The following is an 18,651-nucleotide window of genomic DNA, read 5'->3' as shown; positions in this document are numbered from 1 at the left end:
AAAAAAAACAACACAAACCCCCACACAAACACACAGACAACCCACAAAACCACCCCAAACACCCACGCACAACAACCAAAACACACGCACACGCACACCGCGCACACATATATATACACCACACAAACACACGCACACGCGCGCACATGCACACGCGCGCACACGCACACGCGCATATATATACGAACACACACACAAGCACAAACACACTTTAAGAGCCGGAATGATGGGCCCTACAAGAGTATGGTAGGTGGCGAGCTTAGGGTGTAAGGTAGACGACCAAGATGTCTTGACTCCTTTTATTATATAGTATGATGGAGTACGGCTGCGCCGAGGAGCGGGGTGTTGCTCCTCGGCTCCCCGTATGGAGTCTGCCTGTCATCTCCTACAGTGGTCGAATGATGGGCATAGATCACGTGCTTAACATATGGCAATCACTGGTGATGAAAGGTAGTGTTACAACAATGCATAGCTCTTGTGGAAGGGGATAGACAACACAACATTGGAATGTCTAGTGTGGCAATGAGAGGCGAATAAACAGGTAAAGCAATGGACATACTTATATGTATGTGTGTGTGTGGGAATATAGGCATGTGACAATACAAAAGATTATACAAGGCATGTAGAATATAACAACATATAAATAGAATAACATTGGCATACATATTTCAGTAACATCACATATATAAAACTGGGTTACATACACGCACAAACACACACGCACAAACACACGCACAAACACCACACCACACGCAACGCCAAACCCCACGCACACGGCACATTCGCACTCGCGCACACACGCGCACACACGCACGCACGCACGTACGCACGCACACGCACGCACACACACACGCTAAGTCTACCATAGCCAGAAATAGACAGATAATCTTGCAATATCAGTCAAGTCCAACTTATCTTAGATCTTCGTTCCTATAAAGGAAGAACATGTGTTCATGTGTTACATGCTGACTGCCTTATAGAACTTCATTAAATGGACATTAGTGTACATTGCATGGAATCTGTCATTAACTGGTAACTACAAGCAAACAGATGAACAAATACTGTAATCCATTTGACTTTCATATAACCGTAAGTAAAATAGTCACTAGATATTGCTGCAAGAAGCTTATACATGTCTACCGAATATTTTTAGTCCTGTAACTCTTTGTGTAGACAAAGAAGCAGTTGACCCTAATACTGGAAACAAGAAGAATGGCATTTACAATGTTAGAGTGTGATATGATATCCACAGTTGCAATATATACGGTTCTCAGTATGTCCTCGGACTTTAAGAATATAGCATAGAAAATCATATGGCCACAGATCCAGCTGTACCATTAAGTAGGCAGTTGAGCAGTTAATACAGTGGCAAAATAAACTGACAGTGCATTATTGTCGTCATTTAGCTCTTGGCACTTACGCTTGTTTTGTAGATACAAATGCGAGACACAGGCGGCACCAGCTGTGTGTGTCAGTGCAGCTGCGTGTCATAATAGCTTTATGATTTTATTTGTTTTCTCCTAAGACTTTTTATTTTGTTCTTCATGCAGGTATATTTTTCCAGATTTAACATGTTGGATAACAGGAAAGACACTTGGACTGATCGAGGTTTTACATTCCACTCCCAGTTTGTGGGATATTAAGCGTAACTGTTGAGCAACAGTTGCGGTACTATTCATATACATAGTAGCGCCTGCTTCTCGAGTATCATGCAACAATCATTGGAGAAAGCTTGTGTTTACGACTGTTTTGCAGCAGTTGCTAAACTGTGAAGCAAAAAAAAAAAAAAAAAAAAAAAAAAAAAAAAAAAAAAAAAAAAAAAAAGGAATGCTGCTAACTTGCTGAAAACTGTATTCAGACAGTATCATGGTCTGGACTAGGCTTAACAGTTTAGGCCACAGAGTGATTGTAAAAGTCAAAATTTGAGAGGGTGCATATCATATTCCATAGATCATAGTACATTTGTAGGGAGATTATATGTAATATATTTATTTGTATTGCATATGCACACATACGGATGCATACTTTATATAGACATGAATATAAATTGATATAAATATAAACGTGGATGTAGATGTGACAACAGAGGCACATAAGAGTCTCATCTTTCAGGAGCCGATGAGATAACCGACTGGGAGGGCGCCGTGGTGTGCAACTGCAGTATTCCAGGCAAAAGGTGGGTGAGAGTGAAGAGTAGTAATTGTTAACTTTCTTTATGGATAATTATCCTTGGAATTCATGTTGCAGTCTGATCGAGATAAAAGATTGTGCATTGAGTAGAAGGGATCTTGTAAGTGGATTTCTGTTAAAATGTTGACAAGATAATAAATCAGAGACATGGAAATATTCATAATGTTTTGAGGGGGTAATGTACTAACAATCTTGATAGCTGGATTGGTGATGTAATTATAACTAACAAGGGTTAATAAATCTTTTTCGAAGCCCAAAGCAAGCGTATAGGAGGCAGATTAAAGGAGTTTGGATTGGGTATTTTTGTCTCCTTTTTGTGTTTAAAGCAATCGCGCAGCTCCAGCGACGTCAGTTCAGGGAGACACTGTTCCGGAAGTAGGCTTATCCTTTGAGTTTTATAGTTGTTAGTGTTAAGTAAGCACTACTAACTCGTGGTTCCCTTGAAGACTGACGGTGCAGAAGAAGGGCCGAACAAAGGGCGGGAGTTCTATGTATGCAGCAAGGACCGCAGCGAGCAGTGCCGCTCTTCAAGTGGGCGGAACGAAGTGGACGAAGGAGGTGGCGGTGGTGTATGAGTTCCTGGGGTAGGGGGGAGGGGGAGGAGGAGGTAAGTGGATTTTCAGTTCCTAAAGAGAGGGGAGAGAGAAAAGAGAGGGAGGAGAAAAGAGAAAAGAGAGAAGAGCGAGCGGGGCGAGCGAGCGAGCGAGTGGGATTTATATTAATAAGTGATTATGTAAAAACTTTGTTATTACTGAAAAAAAGCAGAGAAAAGAGCTTTTGTGTGCGCACATATGGCCCTTTTCCACAGGGCAAAACCTCACTTAAAATCCACACTTGTCACAACCCATCTCCTTTAAAATCAGAAAAGATGCAAGGACCCAAAGTTTTGGGCCTAGGGAGCTCTAACACGTGATTTTTTTTTTTCCCCTTCGGGGGAGGCGGAAAATCAGTGGCCGAGTCAAAGCCCGGGGGCGGGGGCCCGGGGGGCTTTGGGGGCGCGGGACGAAGCGAAAGCCCCCGGGCAAAGGCCCCCCAAGCGGGGGTGCGGCTTTTTTGCGGCGGGGGGGGGGACAAAACCGGGAAGGGAAACACTGGCCCGCAGAATGCTTTTTAAAAAGAAATTCGTTTACACAAAAAACACGGGTTTTGATTCATGGGCTTTTTTTTTGGGTTCTGGGGGGGCCCCTCTCCCGGAATGCGTGTATGGTTCTTCCAGGGGCAAAATTTAAAAAAAAATGAAATTGCAGTTTTGCCCTTTTTTTTTTCAACACGGTGCAGTGTTACGCATGATATTTGTTTTTTACATTAACCCTATACGGAATACATGCATTCCCCCAAAGGTATCTTTTTTCCCCCCCTAAAAAACAAAAGCCTGAGCCAAAAAGGCCTACCCAAAAAGGGCCGGGGTCCCGGGAAAGAAATAACACCACAGCTTCTATTGGGCCAATTTTGATAAAGGAAGAAAAAAACAACTTTTCATTGGACTGAAAAGAAGAAAAAGAAAATAAACAGTAAAGGGTTTTAAAAGCTTTTTTTTTTGGGTACAGACTTTGGCGATAGAATTTAAGCGGAATATTTTCTCATTATATAGATTTACCCCCGTTGGAATCTTTATTTTCCTATCTGATTTTAAAAAACCAGTCTTTTTGTAAATACCTAAGATGTTTTTATTTTTTACTTGACATTGTTTTCCCCATGGGGATATTTTCATATATTTTAATTTTTTTTAATTAATTTTTTGGAAATTTTGCTTTTTGTAAAAACCCCAGGTGAATTTAAATTTTGGGTGAGCCCAAAATTTATTAACAGAATCATCTCTTATTATTTTGTATAAAAAACCTTTTTAGTTTTTAGAAAGGGTACTGGTACCCTTTACTGAGGGGTCCACTTTTTTTTAGGAAAGCACACTATAAATAGCTATAAAATATATATATATTATATAATATATATTTTAATTGAAACTAAATTTTAAAATTTTGGGTTTTTGTAACACCCCCAATGTATTAAAAATTTTTATTTTTTGGGAATTACAATTTTTTTGTGTTTTTTTTACCTGTGAAAAAAAAGTGCATTTTAAATTTTATTTTTTTATTTTCCTACAATTTTTTATTCATTTCCCCGCATCCCCATTTTCCATGGCGGGGAAATAAAAATTTAGAATTTTCTGCCGCATCTGCCCCCAAGCTCACTAGCGCGGGGCATACGAAAAACGGACGCTGGGGTTTTGCAGGGGGGGACCCCCAAAGCCCGTGGGCCTCAGCCCTCGCCTCACCAAATTCTGGCGGGGGTTTTTTTTTCCCCTTTTCATTTCCCCCCCCTCCCTTGCCCTTTTGTTGTCGTGGGGGGCTTAGGAGGCGGAGACGGGGACCCAATGAGGGGGAAGCCCCCAAACCTTTGGGGACTCAGCCCTTGACTCAACTAATTTTTCATGGTTTTTTTTTCCTTTTCCCATTTTTTTCGTTTTTTGTCCCTTTCCCCCAAAACCCCTTCTGCTACCCCCACCTCCAAAGGTGTGAAGCCGTGCTGAAAAAATGAAAGGCTGCCTTTGTGCCATCCTGAACGGCCGGGGGGAGCCATGGGCACGGTTTTCCCCCTGATTTAGTTACCTAGCCCTTCCCCCTTAAAGGGGACCCTGGGGGTTTGGACTTTTTCTTATCCCAACATAATCCAGGCTTCCCATGGCCAGAAATAAAAACATATCCCCCCCTATTGGGGGCAATGGGGTTTCCCCCTTTATCAAATACCCCCCCAACCCAATGTAACCCCCCCAAATTCCCCTGACCCCCGGGGCTCCCCTTTTGCCCCGGGGTTTCCAAACACTGCAATAACTACCCCCCTTTACCCAATCCCTACTAGTACAGTACCAAAAATAAACCTTTAAGGAACATTTCCACTTTTCCACAGGGCTCAACTTCAAACCTCAAAACCCCCACAACCTCCAACATAAACCCCCCATCCCCCCTTTTTTTAATACCTTACACCTTATTGCCCACATCTCCATAATACAAACCCCCCCCCAACACTACTCCCATCTTCTCAGGGCCCCCCCCTTCTACTACCCCTACCCTCTACAACTTTCTTGAATACTCTCTTTACGCACCCAAAAAGGGGACCGGGGTTTTTTTCGGGGATCCCCCCACAGCTCCCTACCCCTACAAAACCCTTCTTTTTCCAACAATGTCTCCAAAAAAGTAGGTAAAGTCTTTTTTCCGTAGCCGACCCGCCCGGGCTCCCCTTCTTGTCAAGAAAACCACCAAAAACCAAGCTATACCCATTAACAAAAAAAACAACCTATATGGAAACCCCACCCCTTTGTAAACCCCATCCAACCCCAATACTTGCCCGGGAACATTTTTTAATCCCCCCAAAGAAAATTGCCCATTTTTATGACAAAGATTGGTCAGACTGGGGAGAAGACCTCTTGCCGGGTCTCACAACTTTTACCCAACATCAACAAGGGCTACTCCTTTCCCCCCCAAAGGTCTTTGGGGGGGGAAAAAAACCCACTAACATACCCAAAAATTTTCCCTTCCGTAACATGACCCCCCTTTTTAACGTCTCCCGGGGAAGGGAATCCCTCCCTTTTTCGTCCATACCAACCCCACGTCAGTCCCAAAAATTTTTGGGCACTGGGAAACCCCGCCAAACTTTGCCGCCCAGCCAGTTTCCCACTATGTGCCCAACCGGGCCATACCCATCTAACTGCCCTGCACAATCACGCACATGTCCCAAAACTGTGGCGGCCCCCAAAATGTTTTTTATAGGGGCTGTCCCACGTACAAGTTTGAGTCTGGGGTAGCAACTCTCAGATTCAAATTTTGGCCTCACACTACGTGAACCCAGACGGAAGCACGTCAAAGGGGTTTTTTCTCTCTTCCCTCCTTCCTCCAGTAATACGGGCTCATTCAAACCAAATTCTCCAAAAAACCCCCCACCCCCCCTACATCTAACTCCCCCTCTTCACCTCCTCCCTTTCCCCCAGGCAACTCTTTTGCCCCAAAACCCCAACACTCCAATCTCTACTACAGATACCCAATCCCCCTACAACCCCAAAAATTTCCCCCCTCTCCCCCCTCGCACTACCCTTACCAACAGAACAAACTTTTCGTAATGAGCACTAAGTCTTTAAGAAAGGGAAGCCCCAAAAAAATTTCGTCTGTAAACCCCCTTTGTATACCTCACTTATTGGTCTTTACTCATAGGTTAATTTTTTTTTATACCTCATTTAATTGCCCTTTAGCGGGTAAGGGATAATTAGTATTTAAAAAATTATTTAGAAAGAATGATATTTTTTTTTCTTAGAAAGATGATACTTTATTTTACTATTTTGTATCAGGTGCTATATAGGGTTTACATTATTATCCCCAAGAAAAAGAAACAGTGTAAATATGCGAGTCTCCCCTAAAAATTTCTTTTTCTTTTTTTTCCCCCAAAAGGGCTTCCCTCTTTAATTAGGGGGTACGCAGTTTTTTTTTTAAACTGTTGCTTATTAAAAGGTTTATAAGGGATTTTTTTTAATGAAAAAAACCAATTGTTTCATTTTTTTTTCTGGAAAATTTATTTAATTTCCCGGGTATTATGTATGTTATTAAGACAAAACCAATATTTTTGTAATAATTTTAAATTTTTGAGAAATTTTGTTAAAATTTAAGAATATACATTTCAAAAACCCTGATATTAAGTCTAACGAGAGAGAGAGAGAAAAACAACGGGTGCCTGGTAATGCTCGAAAGAGCTAGTGGCTGACACGTGGCACTTGTCCATTCGGGATGTCTCTCTGTTTTATTGAATTTAAAACCCATTCGGGGAGTAAGTGTTATTGAAGTTTAATAAATAAAAACAAATTATGTAAAAGGGGGTTTCCTGAATATAATAAAATGTATAAAAAAAAAACTACTCAGATTGTATATAATGGCATGAATCTATGAAATTTGTTTGTTTTTTCAAAAGTATTTATGTTTTTTACAAGAAATTATTTTATTTTTAACCTTTTTTTGATTTTTTTTATCTTCCTAAAATAGACCATTGTTTTTTTTCTTTTTTTTTTTAAGGGAAGGGGTTTTTTGGTGTTTTTGTTGGGTTTTTGGGGTTTTTTTGCCCCTTTAGAACCCTTGGAGAGATCCCCAGTTTGAAAAACAGGTACCCCCCCTTGGGAAATCCTTTTAATTTGGGATACGGATAAAAATTTAAAGGGAAATTTGAGGAAATTCTGTACAGCCAAAGGTTTCGGGAAAAGGAAGACAAAAAAAGAAGGAATACACACATTAGTGGAAGTGGACCTTCTGGGGTAAATTTAAAAGGTTTTTTTTTTTTATTTTGTAAAATTTTTAATGATTTATAATTAAAATATATCAAAAAATTTAAAGGGATTACCCAATTGTTTGATATTACCCTTCTCTCGTTACCTCAAGACTGAGTTTTAACCCATCAAAACCCCTTTTAAAATGATTTTTTTTTTTAAATAGTGTGGGTTCATAAAGAGTTATTTCGGAAATTTTACAGGAAAGCCCAATTTTGAGGGTTAATTAATTGTGCCCCCTCTAGATAAGCCCAAATTGGATTTCCCAGAAAAAAGGGAAATAGGGCCCTTTGACCATAGGGGAAAAAAAATAGGGCCCAATACTTTAGGGGTGGCGGGCAAATGTGGGATATGATCAAAAAATTTTTCCCAGTCTAATGTACTGAGAAAAGAATAGAAAAGATAAAAAATTGTTTGAAATTTTTTTAATTTTGAGTTGTTTTGGGTCAAATGATTTCCCGAGAATCGCTAGGGGGTAAAACGGGTGAAAATGAAAAAGGGAAGGGTTTAAAAAGATGCTGTGGCAGAAAGGGGCATGCTTTCCCAGAAGGGAAGTGTTTAAATTAAATTTAAATTTTAAAAATCAAAGTGAATGAAAAGAAAAAGAAAGGAGTAAAAGAGAAGGAGATACAAAAAAAAAAAAATTGAAGAGAAGTTCTAAAATTGGCAAAAATAAAAGAGGGGTTGAAAACTTCCCGTTTGTAAGATTTTTAGAAACGACCCCAAGAAAATTTGAAGTTTATGCGTTAATATGGAGTATTTGTAAGGGTAATAGATTATTACAGACCCAACAGGAATTTTTAAAGACAATTTGTAGTATCATTTATTTTGTTTTTTTTGTGTGGTGCAAAATATTGGGGGGCTAAATTTATTAAGCCCCCAGATTGGAAATTAGTTAAAACTACCAATTTTTGTAAATATTTAAAATAAAAGTTTTTTGAAAAACCCTATCCCCGGGCCAGGATAGGATTTACTTTGGGGAATCCTAGCTTAGAGTTAGTAGAGTACGGGTTAGGTTTGGGATGATGAGGGGTTGTTCTTAAAAATGGGTGAGAGGACACCAGGATATAGTGGGACGGGGACATTCTTAAAATGTTAGCCCTGATTTTATATTTTTGGGACTTGTATACTATAATTTAAAATATTTCAACTTCTCAAAAAAATTGCTGGGAATTTGGGTTAAAGGGATTTGTAAGAAAAAGCGTCTACCTGAAGGTCCCCATTTCCTTTTTTGGTTTTGGGCCTAAATGTGAACCCATTTTGACACTAGGCTAAGATGTAATACTTCTGATGCAATCTTTCCCAAGGTTAAAACAATTAAAAATTCCTCTGATTTTTTCTATGGGCGGGGGAATTTTGATGTGTTTCCTGCAACAGATGGGCCTGTAAATGTTAAGATTGTCCTCTGGCTGTATTTTGGTGAGGGGGACCCATATTGTCGGTTTAGAAACGAAAAAAAAATTTTTTAAACTTTGTATACAATCTATTTGATATTTCTACCCTCCTCAGCTGAAATGTGTAAAAATTCTGAATACAGCAAAACGGGAGCGGACAAGACATTTGTTTTTGATATTGAATTGACTGTTTAATTAAAAATTGTGAATCTTTATAATGGTAGTAATTTTTTTAAAATGTTCCTAATTTTTTCCTATACTTGGTTCAAAACGAATTTTTGGTCCCCCCAAACCCCCAAAGGCGTGTAATAGCAAAAAATCATGAAGTGAATGACCCAAAAAATTCGCCCCTGTGCCCCCCTTTTGGTATACCTCCTTCCCTTGGGCCCTTTACCCCTATTTTAAATTATTTAAAACCTTTTTTTAATTAGTCTTTAGCGGGTTTAAGATAATTAGTACTTAATAATTATTTAAAAAGATGATATTTTATTTTTTTAGAAAGATGATACTTTATTTTTCCAAATTTTTTTTTATCGGGTGCTATTTTTCCGTTTACATTATTTACCAGATAAAAAAAACATTGTAAATATGCGGGGTCTACCCAAACAAATTCAGTTTTTTTTTTCCCCCACTGGCATTTCTTTAATTAAAGGTTTACCATTTTTAAAATTTCACTTTTTCTTTTTAAATTTTAAAGGTTATATAATGGATTTTTTTAATAAAAAACCCAATAGGTTTTTCCATTTTTTTTTCTGGAGAAATTTTATTTAAATTTCCCGGTTTTAAAGGTAGGGTATATTAAGACGAAAAAATATGCTTGAAAATATAGTGATCTGAGTAGATTTTAAAAATGTTAAAAATTTTCCGGGGGCCAAACCCCGGGATATTAGAGTCAAAAAACCAAAAGAAGAGAGAGAACAAACAATTGCCTGTAATGCTCGAAAACTAGGGGCTGACACGGGGCCCATTTGGGTACCATTCAGATGTCTCTCGTTATTATTGAGGATTTAAAAACCCATTCAAGGATAGTGTTATTGAATTTTTATAATAGAATAATCTATTTTTATGCAAAAATGGGGGTTTTCATAAATATAATTAATTATAAATAAAAAAAACAAATCGATTTTATAATGTCATGAATCTATGCAATTTTTTTTTTTGTAAAAAGTAGTTATGTTTTTTAACAAGAATTTTTTTAAAATTGGGAACCTTTTATTTTTTTTTATCATTTCCAAAAATAGAACCTGTTTCTTTTTTTTTTTAGGATGGGGTTTTTTGTTTTTTTTTGGGTTTTTTGTGGTTTTTTGGCTCCTGAGAATTCCTTGGAGAGATCCACCAGATTGTAAAGCGGGTTTAACCACCCTTTAAAGGAAAAATCCTCTAAAATTGATACAGGATAGAAATGAAGGAATTTGGGGAAAGCCCTGTACACCCAAAGGATTCAGGAAGGAAAAATAAAAAAAAGGAAAAATACCCACATTAGGGGAGAAGGGGACCTCTGTGTAAATTTAAAAAGGTTTTTTTTTTTTATTTTGTACAAGTTTAATGATTTATATTTAAATATATCAAGAAATGTAAGTTTAAATCAATTTTTTTGTTTTACCCTTCTCTGGGTTTTACCTCAAAGGGTTTAGTTTAATCATCAGAAACCCCCTCTTATGTTTTAATATTTTTTATATTTGGGTTCATCAAAGTTGACCCCATAATTTATCAGGAGAGCTCACACTAACGTTAATTAATTGTCCCCCCTCTAGAAAAAGTCTGAGTGGTTTTCCCATAAAAGGGGGAAATAGGGGGTTTGACCTAGAGAGGAAAGTAGGGCCCAATACGTTCCCCCCCCTTTTTTTCCCCCACCACACAAACCCCCCTCCCCCCTTTTCCTTTGCCCCCACGCTTGAGACACCCAAAAACCCCTTTTTCCCCCCCTCACAAGAAATCCTTTATCCCCCAAAAATCCCCCCAAACCAAATCCCCCAGAAAAAAACTATTTAAAATATTTAAGATTTCTTAAAGAAAAAGACACTTTAAACCCCCAAATCTTAAAAATGCTGCCCCTTTTAAAACTCCAAGTAAATGCTGATATCCATCCTCCTCTTAACGATAAACCCCCCTTTCCCCTATTTCCCCCTAAACCCCCCCCAACACAACCCTCCCCCCCGACCCCCAAACCCCGCCTACATTAACCCTCCCCCCATCCCCTCATCCCCTTTCCCTTTCCCTTTCCCGGATTTCCCAAAGGGGGAAACCCTTATGTCCCCCCAAATTCCCTTTCCCACAGACCTGTCTCCCAAAAACCCCTCCAGTAGAACACCAAACTCCCAAAACCTCTCCCATCCCCAAACCTCTCGGTCCCCTTTTCCCCCCCTCATCTGGGTTCCCCCCCAAAATTTTTCCCAAAAAGTACTAAATCCCATATCACTAAAATATAAAATATCCTTCATTGGAAAATTCGCGGGTTTTTCCCCTTTCCCCCAGACCCGACCTTTGGGCAAAACCTTTCCTCTTATAAAAACCCCTCTATAGTAAAGCCTTCAAAGCCTTTCTTACCACCCTCCAATCCCCAATTTCCCCCAAAATCATTTTTTTTCTCTTCCCTACATTTCCCTTTATGTTCTTTCCCTACTTACCTCCCGGGTTTTTCCTCCAAACCCATCCCCCCCCTTCAAACCCCCCCTCCCCCCCCCATCAGACATCCTTACAGAAACCCACACTTTTTGTTTCAAAAAACCTATTTTCTTTCCTCAAAAAAGCCCTACATAACCCCCCTCTAATTAACTCCTTAACCCCACCCACTCTAAACCCCTTTTACTCAAACCCAAATTTCCCTTTTCCCAGCTTGACAACTAATCACTAACTCAAACCCCCCTTCCCAACAAATTTAAATATAGTGCTACTGACCTTAGATTTCTAGCACTTTTTTTTTTGCTTTTAAAAACCCTTAACCCCTTCTCCTTTCATTTTTTCCCTTTTCTTTTTCCAAACCCCCCTGGTTTTACATCATGAGCGGCCCCGGGGAACCCTGGCCACGGGGTTCTTCTTGGTTAGTCATTAGTCCCCATGGGGACCTTTTATTGGGACCGTTTCTCTTTCCCCCCATTTTCAGGGGCAAAACCAAAGGGAATAAAGAAGATTTGATGTTTTTTGTTAGGGTCACGGGGGCTTGTTCCCAAATTTTGAACTAAATATTTCCCGAATTTTTACCTTTTCTGGGTTTTCCCCGACCCCAGATTCTGCTTTAATCATTTTCCCCATCACTCTAATACTACCGTTCCCCAAAGCTTGGTTCAACTTTATCCATTCTGAATCATCCAATCGGGCCCTTATTTAACGTTTTAGAAAGCATCCTTTTTCCTCCCCCCTCAACATGGGTGCATCCATTTTATTATTTTTCTTTCCCCTCATCCCATACTTCCACTGTTTATTCCCTTTTTTGCCCCCCTCCTCGATAACAGTTTTTCCCCCCACACCCTCCCTCTTCCTCCCTTTCTTGTCTTAATATTCCCCCTCGACAAAGCTTTTTTACCCAAATTGGGGTTATTTTTTTTTATGTGAATCCCCTAAAGCTCCTCACACAATACCCTCCTTTTAAAATGGTTTTTAAGAACAAGTAGACCCAAATTTCCCCTTTTGCAACATTTTTGATCAGAATTTCCTTAATACAGTTACTTTGGGGTTTCCCCGAATCTTGAAATCTCCCTTTTACACGGCCCCCCCCCCCCAATTTCCCCTTTCCCGTTTTTTTTCGTGGGGGGGGGGGCTTAGGAGGGGGAACTGGGGCCCAAGGGTGGGGAAGTCCCCAACCTTGGGGGTCACCCTCGACTCAAAATTTTTTCATGGTCTTTTTTTTCCTTTTCCCCCTTTTCGTTTCGGGCCCTTTTACCAAAACCCCTTTTGCTATCCACCCCTAAGGTGTGAGAGCCCCCTGCTGGGAAAAGGGTGAAAAGCTGGGCTTATGTGCCATTTCCCCCAAAAGGCCCGAGGGGCCAGGGGGACGGTATTTTCCCCCGTTTTGGGTTTCCTATTTTTACCCCCCAAGGGGACCCGAGGCTCACCATGGCCATTAAAGAAAACATATCCCCACTATTAGGGGCAATGAGGCCCTTCCCCCTTTTTCAAATAGCCCCCCAACGATTAAACCCACCCAATTCCCTGAACCCCCGGCTCCCTTTGACCACGGCTCCGCCCCTGCAAAAACTAAACCCCCCCTTTAATGCCTACTAGTACAGTACCAACCAAACAACCTTAAGGAACATTTCCCCCTCTCCCAGCAGCTCCAAAATTCAGCCCCCAACCCCCATCACAACCACCCCATCCTCCCTTATTAAAACCTTCCCGCCCTTTTTGCCCACCTCTCCCAAAAACTAAACCTCCCTCAAAACTACTCCCTCCTTTGTCACGCCCCCCCCCCTTCTACTACCCCATCTCCCACCCAAAAATCTTTAAAAACTCTCTTTAGGGGCAGCCCAAAAGGGACCGATTTTTTCTGATCCCTCCCACACCCCTACTCTTACAACACCCTTCTCTTTCCCAAAAATGTCCCAAAACAAGTAGGGAAAATTCTCTTTTCCCTGCCGAACCCCACCGCTCCCCTCTTGGGGCCGTTTCCCTGCTTGCTTGTGGCCCGTTGGTTTTTAAAATTTGGGTTTCCCCTCTTTTTGGCACGGAACCATTCCCCAAAAAAGCCCCCCTATGAACAAAATTTCAGACCCTTTGGGAAACCCTCCCTTTCCGTTCCCTCCAATAACCCTCAATTTTTTCACCCAAAGTTTCAAAAACCCCCCAAATTGCCCCAAAAACCTTGTGACAAAATTTTTAACTTTGGAGGAAAAACCCTTCCCTTCGTCAAACCCAATCCAAAATTCCCGTACAAATTTTTGGGGCTAACCCCCCACCCCAAAGGTTTCCCCAAAGAAACCCACTTGGCCCAAAATTCCTTCCGTTTAAAATGCCCTTTTCCCAAAAACGCACATGTTGGAAACTTCCCCCCAATTGTATTTTTAACCTTTCCCACGTACAAAAGTTTGGTCTAGGACAAAACCCCGCCCAAAAATTGGCCCCGTTTCCAAAAGGAAAAGCCCACGTGGGTTTTCCCCAATGGGATTTTTGGGTAACTGTTTTTTGCCATTTACCCGGGAAAATTTTCCAAAAAATTTCCCCCCTTTTTTTTTTTAGGGCCCGTCCCCCCCTTTAATTTTAAACTAGGAAAAATTTAGTTAAATTGGCGAATATTCCAAATTTTAAATTTAAATGGTTTCCTAAAAAATAAGAAAAGGGTGGGATTGGGTTTTTGGGGTGTTTTGTTTTTTAATTTAGTGTTGGGGTTTTCCTTTTTTTTTTTTTTTGAAAAATTGTAAATTTTGTGTAGTTGAGTGAAAGGTTTTTGTTAAAAATTTGGGTTGTTTTAAAAATTGGTGGGTTTTGGGGTTTTGTTTTGTGTGTGTGTGTGTTTTTTGTGTGTGTGTTTGTGTGTGTGTTTGTGTTGGTTTTTTTTTTGGGGGTGTTTTTGTGTGTGTGTTTTGTGTGTGTGGGGTGTGTTTTGTGTGTGTTTGTGTGTGTTGGTTTGTGTGTGTGGGGTTTTTTTGTTTGTGTGGTTTTTTGTGTGTGTGTTTTTTGTGTGTGGGTTTTGTGGGTGTTTTGTTTTTGTGGTTTTTTGGTGTGGGGGTTTTGTTTTTTTTTTGGGGGGGTTTTTGGTGTTTTTTGTTGGGGTTTTTTTTTTTTATTTTTTTTTTTTGTGGGTTAAATTTTTGTTGGTTTTGTTGGCTGGGGTTTTTTGGTGTTGGGGTAAAAAATTGTGGGTTTGGGGGGAGTTGATAGGAAAATTTTTCTTTTTATCCGGTTTTTTTTTGAAAAAAAACCCCTTTTCCCTTTTGGGGTTTAAAATTTATTTTGAAAACGTTCCTTTTTTTTTTTGCGCCGGGAAATTTCAAAAGGGAAACTTTTTGTATTTTAATTTAATTTTTAAAAAGTTTTTTGCAAAGATTTTTTTCTTTTAAAAAAGGTTTAAATTGGAATGGGGATTTCTTTGGGTTTAACCGAAAAGGATTAATAAAAATAGTGTTTTATTTAAAAAAAAAAAAAAAAAAAAAAAAAAGGCCAAATGGGGTGTTTTTTTTTTCCCTTTGTTTCAAACCTCCCCAAAGGGGGTTTTTTTTGGGGGGGGGAAAAAGCCCTTTGGGGGCCCTTTTTGGGGTCGAAAACCAACCCCGGGTTTGTCGGGGGTTTCTTTAAAATTTTTCCCCGGCGGCCAGTAACTCTGTTTTAAAAAGGGTGGGTTTTAAATTTCCCCTTTAGAATTAAAATGGTTGAAAAGCAGTCTGGCCTTTTCGGGAAAATTTTAAAAATTTCCCCTTGGGGGAAAGACCCTTTTTTTTTTGGGTTTTCATCCCCGGAACTTAATTTACGTCCCCCTTGCCCCGCCCGGAATTTTTGAAAAATCCTAATACACTTGGGGAAAATAGAAACCGGTTCCCTTTTGAAGGGCCCGTTTAAAGGGGTTTCACCTTCCCCCCAGGTTTTTTGGGGAAAACCATTTTTTGGCAGAAAAAAGGCAAAAAGGTCCCGGTTTTGGGAGGGGGGGGTAGGGAAAAGGGGAAATTTGATTTTCTTTAAAAACCCCAAAATCAAATAGGGGTTTTCCCCTTTCCACAAGGGGGCGGGGGCCAAGGGGGGTCCGGTGGGGGGGGCCCCCCCGGCCCGGGCCCCTTTGGGGCAATGGCCCTTGTCCCCGTTTTCCCGCTTGCCCCAGGGTTCCCCCACACCGGAAATTTAGGGCCTTTGGGGGAAGGGAAAAGGTGAAAAAACCTTCTTCTTCCCCTCCCCCCTTCCCCCCTTTTAAAAAACCCCCCCAACCCACTGGGGATCCCCCACCCTTTTGCCGTTTTCCGTCCCGGGACCCCCATTTCCCCCCTTGGTTTTTTCCAGGGCCCCCGGGCATCCTTTGGGGGGGGCCTAAAGGCATAGGGGAACCAGGGAAAGCCCCTCTTGCCCCCAATTTCCTAGCTAAACCGTTAAAAAGGGGCCCCCTTTAAGGGGTTTAAATGGATTTTTTAAAACCCCTTTTTTTTTTTTTCAGTTGGACCCCCGGGAAAAAGAAACCATTTTTTACAATTTCCAGTTTTTGTGTCATTTGGGGTGGGAAAAGAATATATGGGGGGTTGCCCGGGGACTTTTTAAGCCCAAAACCCCAAAAGGGTTTCTTTCCCTTTCCCAAGGAGGGGAGGAGGAGGGAGGGGAAGGAGGATTTGGGGGGGAATTTTTGGAAGGGGTTTTGGGGGGAACCCCTTCCCCCCCTGGGGTTGGAAAGGGAACCAGGGGAAGGAATTTTATTCCGGGCAGCCCCTGGGAGAATAATGCGCCCAAAACCCCCGGCAAGATTGGGAAAACCCCCAAAAATTCATTTCCCGTCCCCTTTTGTTTTCCAAAAATTAAAAGAAAACCCAATAATGGTGGGAATAAGGGGGGAAAATGTCCCATAATGGGCCGTTTTCGGCCACCAAACCCCCCCCCCCACCAAAAAACCCGGGACCCCCACGCCAAAAGGCAAACCAAAACCACGCCAAAAACCCCAAAAAGGGACCCAACCACCCAAAAAAGGGGCCAAAAAACAAGGAAAACAAACAAAAACAAACAAACCAATTTCCCCCAAGGGAAAAACACCAAAACCCAGACATAAAGCAAGGGGCAAAAAAAAAGGGGGGGGGACACCCGGAAAACCAACCCCCCAAAAAAAATTAATTTAATTTTAAAAAAACACAAAAAACCAAAAGCCCCCAAACCCAAAACCCTTTAATTTTAAAGGGGGCCGGAATGATTGGGGCCCTTTAAACCCAAGAAAAAAACATTTTTAAAAATGGCCGAAAACTTTAAAAAAAAAAAAAAAAAATTGTAACTTGGGAATTTATTTTAAATCGAATTCTCCGATGGTCAGGGAATGAAGACAGGCCGTAATGTTACTTGGATTACATGACAGTTGAATGATGCTTTGGATGTATAGAAGTATATGGGATGTCTTGTTTCAGTCGACAGTTTTATAAATGTTCAAACCCAGGGACAAGGCTGCAATTTTCCCCGGGCGATGATGAGGAGGGGAGGAGGAGGGATGGTATTTGAAAGGATTGGTATGTATAGGAGGAGGAGGTGAGTGGAGGGGTTTTAGGGGAGGAGAAGCAGCGAGGTGGAAGGGGATGTGAGGAAGCCAGTGGAATGGGAAGTCTTCATCGTCCAGCTGGAATGGAGGTTTTAATGTGAGAAAAGGCGTACATACTCATTTGCTCCCGATGTGTAGTGTAGAGTACTGATGTGAGCAGAGAAATGCGGTTAGTCTTTTCACAAACTAATATGGAAAAATCGGAAGAAGTGGTGGAATACGAGGGAAATGTAGTTAGCACCAGTAATAGGCGTTTCAGTCCACGAAACGACTCAACAAAACAGCATCACACACTCCCACAGCAACCGCATTCAGACCAGACACACACCACAACACAAACACACACGCACACACACACCACAAACACACCACAAACACACAACACACACACACACCCAAACACACACAACACACACAACACACACACACACACACACACAAACAACCCACGCACACCACGCCACAACACACACCACACGCAAACACACGACGCCACAACAATACAACACCACACCAACACACGCACGCACACGCGCGCACACGCACACGAGCACACATATATATACGAACACACACAAGCACAAACACACTTTAAGAGCCGGAATGAGGGGCCCTACAAGAGTATGGTAGGTGGCGAGCTTGGGTGTAAGGTAGACGACCAAGATGTCCTTGACTCCTTTTATTATATAGTATGATGGAGTACGGCTGCGCCGAGGAGCTAGGTGTTGCTCCTCGGCTCCCCGTATGGAGTCTGCCTGTCATCTCCTACAGTGGTCGAAAGATGGGCATAGATCACGTGCTTAACATATGACAATCACTGGTGATGAAAGGTAGTGTTACAACAATGCATAGCTCTTGTGGAAGGGGATAGACAACACAACATTGGAATGTCTAGTGTGGCAATGAGAGGCGAATAAACAGGTAAAGCAATGGACATACTTATATGTATGTGTGTGTGTGGGAATATAGGCATGTGACAATACAAAAGATTATACAAGGCATGTAGAATATAACAACATATAAATAGAATAACATTGGCATACATATTTCAGTAACATCACATATATAAAACTGGGTTACATACACGCACAAACACACACGCACAAACACGCACACGCGCACACGAACACGCGCACACGCACACGCGCGCACACTTGCGCACTTTCGCGCACACTCGCGCACACACGCACACACACGCGCACACACACGCACACACACACAAACTACGCACGCACACGTACCAGCACGCACAACACACGCTAAGTCTACCATAGCCATAAATAGAAATACAGTCAAGTCCAACTTATCTTAGACTTCGTTCCTATAAAGGAAGAACATGTGTTCATGTGTTACATGCTGACCTTATAGAACTTCATAAATGGACATTAGTGTACATTGCATGGAATCTGTCATTAACTGGTAACTACAAGCAAACAGATGAACAAATACTGTAATCCATTTGACTTTCATATAACCGTAAGTAAAATAGTCACTAGATATTGCTGCAAGAAGCTTATACATGTCTACCGAATATTTTTAGTCCTGTAACTCTTTGTGTAGACAAAGAAGCAGTTGACCCTAATACTGGAAACAAGAAAATGGCATTTACAATGTTAGGGAAG

General features: G+C 41.1%; 1 protein-coding gene and 1 long non-coding RNA gene across 2 annotated transcripts in view; both read left to right on the top strand.

Moving 5' to 3' along the window:
* The window catches only part of LOC119584407, a 3,294-nt gene extending 601 nt beyond the window's left edge, over nt 1–2,693 (top strand). The window contains exons 2-3 of the long non-coding RNA XR_005229808.1: nt 2,113–2,176; nt 2,637–2,693. This is a non-coding gene — a long non-coding RNA (uncharacterized LOC119584407). The remainder of the gene's footprint in view (nt 1–2,112; nt 2,177–2,636) is intronic.
* The window catches only part of LOC119584406 (DNA topoisomerase 3-alpha-like), a gene marked incomplete at its 3' end in the record, with an annotated part of 92,866 nt that overhangs the window by 56,715 nt on the left and 17,500 nt on the right, over nt 1–18,651 (top strand).

Source organism: Penaeus monodon, chromosome 18 (assembly GCF_015228065.2).
Source record: "Penaeus monodon isolate SGIC_2016 chromosome 18, NSTDA_Pmon_1, whole genome shotgun sequence".
Taxonomy (NCBI): domain Eukaryota; kingdom Metazoa; phylum Arthropoda; class Malacostraca; order Decapoda; family Penaeidae; genus Penaeus; species Penaeus monodon.
This window is presented reverse-complemented; position numbering and strand designations above follow the sequence as displayed.